The sequence below is a fragment of the Pseudorca crassidens genome, chromosome 14 (assembly GCF_039906515.1).
Source record: "Pseudorca crassidens isolate mPseCra1 chromosome 14, mPseCra1.hap1, whole genome shotgun sequence".
NCBI lineage: Eukaryota > Metazoa > Chordata > Mammalia > Artiodactyla > Delphinidae > Pseudorca > Pseudorca crassidens.
The window spans coordinates 84893243-84902603 of record NC_090309.1 but is presented as its reverse complement, the minus strand read 5'-3'; the positions used below and the strand labels follow the sequence as shown (position 1 = coordinate 84902603).

The window sequence follows — 9361 nt, the reverse complement described above, 5'->3', positions numbered from 1 at the left end:
TTGCCTAAGTGTCAAGCAGAGGGGAATGGTTAAAATAAATTACAGGCTATCTACTCAGTAGAATGCTAACTAGTCATTATAAATGGTAGATATGAAGGCTCTGTGGCAACATGGAAAGCTGCCTCCAGAGTAATGCGAAATGAAATAGCAGAACATAAAATTATAAGTATACTTTGGTTACAGTGATATAAATGATAAAGAAATACACGTACATCTGGATAAAGACGGGCGGTATCACAAACGGAAAAATGAAATCAGGGTGGTGGGAGGGAGGGCAGTTTTCCTTTCTATTCTGTTTTTCTGTTTCAGTTTTCCTCTAATGAATGTTGAAGAGTAGTTGCAGCAACTAGGGCAGCACCTACCAGGTGGATGGCTGTTCAGCCCCGGGAGGAGCTCAAGGCAGAGGGGTGGGCCCCGAGCCTGGGGTGCTGGACCCAGCCCTGGAGTTGCAGCTGGAAGCGCCAGGCATGTGGAGGCCGACGAGCTGGGGCTGCATCCCGTGGATGTCATGCCACTTGCTGGGCCACGCTGGTGACTAGTGTGTGCACCCACTCCTCTGCAGTGATCTCTGCATGCTACTTAGAAGGCTCGGGATCTGGCTGGGAACCAGGAGTCAGTGGCTTCTGTGGTAAGGGCTGGCCAGGGGTCAGCTCGAAGCCCTTTTCAGTTCAGAGAACTGAGCCCAGCTAAGTCCCGCTCCGCTGTGTACAGGCCGAGCTCAGAGGGGTTCAGTCCGCAGATGTCAGGGCCCGGACTTCAGGTGGGGTGTTGGGCCCTCTGTTCCCCCACCTCCACCCCCGACTGTGTCCTCCACAGGGCTTCGGAGAGCTAGTGCCAGCCAGCCACGCTCAGTGACAGGTGTCGTGGGCTGTGCTAGGATGACGTCCCTTTGTTCATGTGGCCTCTCCAGGGAGACTGTCAGCTCCCCCCGGGCAGGACCCATCTCCTTCGCATCCCTGGTTGCTGCCAGCAGAGGCAGGTGGAGGCTGAATCCTTGAGTGGAGCAAGCCTGCTGTCTGCGCGTGGTCTCGAGTCAAGGGGGCATGGGGTTAAGGGTCTTGTGCTCCAGGGTCACAGGGAGGACGTGTAATTGGCTCCAGGGAGGGAGAGAGTAGGGAGCAGAAGAACCCCCTACGTGCTCTTGGGAAGGGAAGAGCAGGGGGCCAGGGGTGGGGGTGCTGTTCCAAGGTCACAGACACTGAGCACAGGCGAGGCAGACATAGCAGTCGGGGGGAGGGGGGAGGCGTGGGGCGGGAAGGCCATTAATTCCAGGCCTACTATGTCTCCCCTGGGCTGCAGGCGCTGGGGAGACAAGCAAGCACAAAGCAGATGAGGCCCAGGCCCTTGTGGAGAGTGTGTGCTGCTGGGGAGACAAGGCCAACCACTCAGGGATGTGCGGTAAGTCAGGCCGTAGCGGTGCCCTGGGGGCGCGGGCGGGGGCGGGGCACGTGCTCTTTGTTGTGTGCGGTCAGGGAAGGGCTCTCCGAGGAACTAGAGGAGGAAGTGGGGGACAGACCACATGGTTAAAGGAAGAAAGCGTGTTTCCAGCAACCACCAGGCAAGTGCAAAGGCCCTGAGGCAGGAACCTCCGTTGTCTTCGTGTGATCAGAGCAGCCTGAGGGTTGGGAGACGGGGTCAGATCAGTGGGGTTTGTGTGTGTGCGTGGAGGGTCTCGTGGGTCCTTGTAGGCCAAGGTAAAGAGTTTGGCTTTTGTTTTAGGGATGAGAAGCATGGGAAGCGGGGGATTGGCCTTCCATTTTATCTATTTATCTGTCTATCTATCTGTCTATTTGGCTGGGCCGTGCGGCATGCAGGATCTTAGTTCCTTGACGGGGATTGAACACGTGCCCCCTGCAGTGGAAACACGGAGTCTTAACCACTGGACCACCAGGGAAGTCCTCCTTCCATTTTAAAAGGAGCACTCTTGTTCCTGTGTGTCAGGCATCAGCCAGGATGTCCAGTGGAAGCAGGAGACTCGCTCAGAGGCTGTTGCACCTGCCCAGGTGAGGTGACGGCGATGTGCCCGGGTCGGGGAGGGCAGCAGGGAAGGTGGCGGGCACGGCCAAGTTCTGCCTGGATTTTGAAGACAGAGCAGATGGGATTAGCTCAGGGGCTGCCTGTGGGTGTGAGAGGGTAGTGAAGGAGGGTGCCAGAGCAGAGCACTTGGAGACACACACGAGAGGCCTGTCCTGGGCAGGTTACCCTTGAGATGCCTGCTAGGTACGCAGGCACGTGCTGGACAGGCAGGTGAGAACAAGGGACTGGAGTCCAGGGAAGAGGCCTAAGCTGGACACAGCATCGCGGGGGTCTTTGAAGTCATGGGACGAGTGAACCCCAGGAAGTGCGTGTCGACGAGGAGAGGAGAGGGCAAGGACTGTCCCACGAGACTGGAAAAAGGGGCGCTTCCAGCAAAGGAGGAGGGGGGCCAGGGCGGCCAGGGGGGCGCCGTGGGTGAGGCTGAGAGGGGTGCGCCGGGTCCCGAGGGCAGAGGGACAGGGTGGCTGTGAAGAGCGCGAGGCCTGCGCCCGCTCCCTGGGCTGCTTTCCTGCTTCCGCCGTCTGTGGGTGCCCCCCGCCTATTCCTGGGGATGCAGTGGAGAGTCTGTCCCCCTGCAGGGGCACCTCTGCCCCCACCTGGTCCAGGCCCAGCTCCTCCAGCCTCTGCTGTTCGGCGTGTGGTCAGAAGGGGCCTCGTGGCCCGTCGGGCCTTCAGCGGAGTGAACCGGAGGGAACTGTGGACAGCCACGCGCCTCCCCCACCCCGTGGGCCCCAGCGTGTTTGGGGTCTGAGAATCCACGTTCCTGGGGAGCAGCAGTTTGGGCCTGAGTGGTTTTACCTGGGGTGGGGGGAGGACGGAGGAAGGGTCAGCCTTCATGACCTGTCAGCCGGCACTGCCAGAACACCAGGCAGGGGTCCGGTGCAGGGCCTGGGCCCCTCGGAGTTTTCCCAGATCCCAGTCTGGGTTTCTTTATCCTTCTTGGGTCGTGTTGTCTGGCTTCCTCCCCACCTCAACCCTGACACTGCGTTCCCTAGACACCAGGACCTTTGTTTTCTTTTCCCTAACGTTTCTATGTTGCTCACCATGCACTATTCTAAGCACTTTTCATATACTGACTCATTCACTCCTCACACTATCCCTTTACAAGTGAGGGACCGGAGGCGCAGAGAGGTTAAGTCACTTGCCCAAGGTCACACAGCCAGTAAGGGGAGGAGCTGGTATTTGAGCCTGGGACAGCCTGGTTCAGCTGCTCTGAACCTTCACGTCTGTCGTGCTGCCCCCTTGTGGCCCCTTCAGTTCTCACCTGTGTCCTCTGGGCTCTGCTCTGGAGGCTGTTTCTCAGTCCCCTTTGCCTCCCCCATTCCCCCCCTCCCCCTGCCCTCTCCTCCTCTCTCTCTCTCTCTCTCTCTCTCTCTCTCTCCTGCAGGGTTTTCCCCCAGGGTCTCTCCACACCTGTCTGTGGAATCGAAACTCTCACCTCGACGCAGGTTGACTTATTCAAGTAAGCTTCTCCACCTGGGTGTCGCACCGACACTCCCCAAACTACACCCCCAAGACGCTCACCATCTGCCATTTCCTGGCTCTGCGAACGGCACCCACAACTCTCCAGGTCAGAAATCCCCAAGCTGGGGGATCTGCCTTTCCTCATGTGGCCAGGAGGGGGAGCCTCCCACCCTCCCTTCTCCCTCACCCGCACCCGCCTCGGCCCCATCCTGCGGATCCGCTCCCAGATGCTCCCAGGCAGCCCGTCCTAGTGGAGATCACGGCTGGCCGTCTCACCTGGGTTCTGGCCGTCTCACCTGGGTTCTGGCCACACTCGGTCAGGCTGCCTTTCCGCACTTTGCCCTCCTCCAATCCGTTATCCACATAGCCTGCAGATGATCTCTTAGAAAGCAAATCACATGATGGGTCCCCCTTGCCCTCACCCTGCGGGAGCCAAGGCACCTGCTGGCTTCACCGTGCCACCCTGCCTGACCAGCACTGAGCCTTAGGGCTTTCCCACCTGTGCCTGGATCTCACCACCTGTCCAACTTCTGCTTTTTCGGGGTTCAACCTCCAGGTTACTTTCTCAGGGCGCTACCCAGACACAGTGGGGCTGTGTTCGTGTGGCTCTGAGTGTTTATAATACAGAATTGGATCTGTCTGTCCCTTTTGTGACCTCCCCATCCCATGGGTGTTGAGTCCCCTGAGGGTAGGGATGGGGACTAATGTGTCCACGGTATCATCAGCCAGCACTGGCACAGGCCTGGCACTCTGGATTCTCTCAAATGTTTATTGAATGAATAAATCAATGAAGGAGCTAGTGAGTGACTGACCTGGGGGAAGCTGCTGTCTGTGACCCAGTAGCAGGGCAGTGGGGCGGTGAGTGGCACACTAGTGGGGATTAATCGAGATAATGGTTGCAGAGGCGCTGGCCCTGGAGGGGGTGGTCGCTGTCTCCACTCCCCATTCCCTTCCCGCTAACGGTGACTGCAGGTGCTAGGTGGATATTATGGCCATCCCTCCCCTGCATTCACAGGACCTTGTGGAGACTGTCCTATGACCCGGAGCTTCAGGTCTTTAGAGCCGGACACCTGAACCATGGTGGACTTCCTTCCACAAGCGTCCCCAAGCTCTGGGCCGGGCTGTGCTCCCTTCTGTGGATGCAGGGGGGATGGAGAAGCAGCGAGCCCCCGAGGCCTTGGGTTCCTCAAAGGTCAGTGATGAGGTCCCACACCTACTTGTTAGTGCACAATGTATCTCACATCTACTTGTTAGTGCATAATGTATTGCTTTCTCAATTTTCTTTGGAACCTGTGCTCGTCCGGATGTTCACAGGATGTGGTGGGAACCGAGCTTTATGAAGCTGTTGGCAGAGTAGCATTTGGTATCCCTGTGGTTCTAGAGGTTTCTGGGGCCTCGGGGCTGGGCTCCAGCTGCAGACAGCCACCTGCCTTCTCAAGCAGTCGGCTTGTGAGCCCCGCAGCTTCCTCGTTCCAAACACGTGAGTGACCTTATGATTCCGGCCCTTCCGTGATCCCCAACAAACTCCCGATCACCTAGGAGATGCCCGTGATGTCACGCCCTGCCCACTGGGTCCTGACCTTGAGTCCTGTTGGGGGCGTGGGCAGGCCGGCTGCTCCTTTTCTCTAGTGGGGGTGGGGTGGGATGAGGGGGGCTTTTGGTGTCATGCTGAGGGACCTGAAGTCTCCCGAGACCCGCCGAGTTCTAGCTGGGGAGTGACACGCTCAGGTGTGCATTTCAGGCAGGTTGAGGGTCATGGACGAGAGCCGCACCTTTCAGTCTTTCGTTCACGTCACAGGGGCCTGGTGTCCACCCCACAGCCAGCGTGTCGTGAAGCAGCAGTCACTCTTACCACGCCTGATACATTCCAGCGTTTTCTATCCTCTTCTCTTTCATTTGTTTTTCTGACAATGCTGTTTGCAGCTCTCCCCATCGATTTCCTGTCTCCCTGAATGTTTTTGATGTGCAGTTTGAACGGCACTGGATTGGCGAGAGGGAGACGGGGGCAGGAGTCCAGCTGGAGAGTGGCAGGGGCGCAGGGCTGGGCCCTGGGCAGACCGAGCGAAGGTTCTGCACCACAGGCTCTGGGCCCCAGGGCGTGCACACCGCCTTGATTCCCCGGGCTCAGCACATCCCCCTCAGGAGACAGGAGACGTGGGGCAGCTCCCGAAGCAACAAGAAGGGGCCTGCTACTGTGCCGCGTTGGGGATCCAGAAGATGTGGTTTCATAACTCAGACACGCTGTGTGGTGTCTCAAAGTCATTTCATTAAATGTCGAGTGGAATCAAAATAGAAATTACATCTTTGGGACAAAGCCCGTTGAGCCAGGAGCCAGGCATTCTGAAATGGAACCAGAATAGTCTCCCAGAGGCTGGAGCTGTGGATCCAAGGCAGCCCTGTCTACACGGCCAGCTTCTCCCTCTCTGGCTCATCTGAATCCCCAGATGTGGCAGGTGGTGCAGGAATCAGAAGCAGCCGAGGTGGAGATGATGATGACAGCGCCCCCTTGTCACACACTCCTCGGTACCTGCGCTGAGCTGAATATCGCTGATCCCCACCCGTCATCTGGGAGGGACACTTCTTACATTTGAAAACACTAAGGCTCAGGGAGGGCAAGGTATTGGCCTGAGGCCACACAGCTGGTAGAGGCAGAGGGGATTTGAACTCCAGAGGGGCTCCCATGCCCACCTTCCTTTCTGTGTCCTGAGCTTCCTCTCCCCCCTTGCTCCTGGTTTTTGCAACTAGATGACCAAAGTCGATTAAATCCGAATGTCTGGGGGAAGGGCTTGGGCATGTTTAAAGCCCCCTGGCAATCCTAATGGGCAGTAAGGGCTGGGGACCACTGATCTCGAGGGCAGGGAAGCGTTATGAGTGACTTTGTGTCTGCCCTCTGCTGGGTGGTCCATTCAGCTGGTGCACGAGAAGGAGCCTCTTCTGCAGGCCTGGTAACCCAGACCTTGCAGCCCTGTGAGCTCGTCCATCCCACACACCACCCCCAGGTGTGTGCTCATCCCCCATCCCTGTCCCCAGGTGGGCCAGGTTTGGAGTGCTGGAGAGCTGGGGTGGCATAGGAATGGAGCAGACTCTGAGGTGTCCGGTGAGCCCAGAGGGGAAGGGGGAGGGGGGCAGTGCAGGGGCTTTGCACCCACCAGGTGGAGGAAGGACATTCCTGGGCATTGCTTTTCTAATCCATTACTTTCACTTTTGTATGTATTCTTTCCTTCTACTTAGGTTGACTTTGTTTTTCTTATTTCCTACTTTGGATACATAATTTATTTCCTTTTTTTTTTGGTTTGCTTATTTAAATGTAAGTTTTTAAAACCACTTTTCCTGTGAGAACTATTTTAGCTGGGTCTGGTATGGGGTGTTTCCCTTATCATTTCCACATATTCTGCAGTTTGTGTTTGGGCTTCTTTGACTCACGAGCTAGCAGAACTTTCCTCCCTCAAGATGGCAGCCTTTTCCCCCCAGGTTTTGTCATACATTTTTAGTTTTATTGCCCTGTGATTAGAGAATGTTTTACATTGTTTCTGCGTTTTGGAATTTGAGATTTTCTCCTTGTTAGTTGGAGTGATTTTATTTTCCTGTTTTTCCCTAGCTTTATTAAGGTACTCTCGACATACAGTAAGCTGTGCATATTTAATGTGTACTATTTAATAAGTTTGGACACATGTACACACCCAGGAAACCATCACCGAAGTCCAGCTGGTTACCATCTCCGTCACCCCCCGTTTCCTCACGCCCTTCTGTAATTTCTCCCTCAGGCTCTTTCTTACCCTCAGCCTGTCCCCAGGCAGCCACTGGTCCGCTTTCTGCCAGTGTAGGTTCGCTTGCATTTTCTAGAAATGTGTATAAATAGAACCTGATAGCTGATTGGTTTTTTTTAATTAAAAAAAAATTTATTTCTCTTTTGGCCACGCTGCGTGACATGCAGGACCTTAGTTCCCCGACCAGGGATTGAACCTGTGCCCCCTGCAGTGGAAGCATTGGAGTCAACCACTGGGCGCTCAAGGAAGCCCTTGATTTCTTTTTCGACTGGCTTCTTTCACCTACCATAACTATTTTGAAATTCACCCAGTTGTGTACAACCAGGGTTCATTCCTTTATATTACTGGGTAGTATTGCGTCGTATGGACGTACCGCATGTATTTATCTGTTCACCTGTCGATGGACATTTGGGGCTTTTATGAATAAAGCTGCTGCAAACATTCACGTAGAAGGGTTTCATGGATGCTTTCCTTCCTCTTGGGCAAATAACGCAGATGCAGAATGGCTGGTGATATGGTAGGTGTATGTTTAAGTTTTAAGGAACTGGCAAAGTGTTTTCCAAAGTGACTGGCCCTTCTACATGCCCCTGAGCGCGGAGAGCAATGTGAGAGTTCTCGTTGACAACTAGAACTGGTGGCCAGTCTTTTTAATTTTAACCGTCCTAAGTGGGGGTCAAGTGTATCCCCCATAGTTTTATTTTATTATTATTATTTTTTTAATTAATTAATTTATTTTTGGCTGTGTTGGGTCTTCGTTTCTGTGTGAGGGCTTTCTCTAGTTGCGGCAAGCGGGGGCCACTCTTCATCACGGTGCGCAGGCCTCTCACTATCGCGGCCTCTCTTGTTGCGGAGCACAGGCTCCAGACGCACAGGCTCAGTAGTTGTGGCTCACGGGGCCTAGTTGCTCCGCGGCATGGGGGATCCTCCCAGACCAGGGTTCAAACCCGTGTCTCCTGCATTGGCAGGCAGATTCTCAACCGCTGCACCACCAGGGAAGCCCCTCCCCCATAGTTTTAATGTATGTTTCAATAATGGCTGACGACCTTGCACATCTTTGCTAATTTGCTATTCAAACGCCTCATCTTATTAAGTTGTAAGGGTTATTTATGTTCTAGATACCAGTTCTTTGTTAGATATATGATTTGTGAGTATTTTTTCCAGTCTGTGCCTTCCCTTTTCATTTTCTCCAGTGTCTTGAAAATCAAAGTTTTTTAATTTTGGTGAAGTTGAACTTCTTTCTTTTCTTTTTTTCTTTTCTAGTCTGTGTTTTTTGTGTCTTGTTTAAGAAATTCTTCCCATGCTAAGATCATGAGGATTTTCTCCTGTGTTTTCTTCTAGAAGCTTGGTGGTTTTAGTTCTTACCTTTAGGCCCATGATCCTTTTTTTTTTTTTTTTTTCTTTTTTGGCCACGCTGCGAGGTGTGTAGGACCTTAGTTCCCCGACCAGGGATTGAACCTGTGCCCCCGGCAATGGAAGCGCCAAGTCCTAACCACTGGACCCCCAGGGAAATCCCCCATGATCCATTTTTTTAGTTAATTTTGTCTATGGTGTAAGGTAAGGTTTTTTGTTTTGTTTCGTTTTGTTTCACATATGGCTCTCTTTTATGCATTTTCTGAAAGGAGAAGTGGGATATGCCAGCTCCTCTGCCGTGTTTGAGTTACAAGGCCCCATTCCACTGGGATTTCTTTAATTGGCACGTTTACATTCTCCAACGGGGTGGAGTCTTGTGAAAATGTAAGATAAATTACAGAGAAATAAATAGACTAAATATTTGGCATATCTGAGTGTCATGTGTTAAATTGCAGCCTAGCCGTGTGAGACTTCCCGGGCTGGGTTTTCTTCTCTCTGCGTCTTTGTTCTGCAGACAGAAGGAACTCAGTCTCTCAGTCCACCCAGCTGGTCACCTACGAGTCGACCCAGAGAAGTGGAGAGGGCACGGGCTGGAAACAGACTGAACTGGATGTGTCCCTAGCTCAGGCCCTTAATGCCCGGCCGTGGTTTCCTTACTGTAAACCAAGAGTGGGGCAGAATATCTGGTCTCCCACGCCACACAGCAGTCGGGTTCTGGAGTTTTCCTCCACTTTTTCTGATTC

At 53.8% G+C, this 9361-nt stretch overlaps 1 long non-coding RNA gene across 1 annotated transcript; it reads left to right on the top strand.

The window, feature by feature from the left end:
* Nucleotides 1-488: 488 nt before the first annotated feature.
* On the top strand, nt 489-4569 carry LOC137205474 (uncharacterized). The gene is made up of 3 exons (XR_010934160.1): nt 489-1398; nt 1942-2003; nt 4517-4569. It is a non-coding gene; the product is annotated as an uncharacterized lncRNA (long non-coding RNA).
* Nucleotides 4570-9361: the final 4792 nt, after the last annotated feature.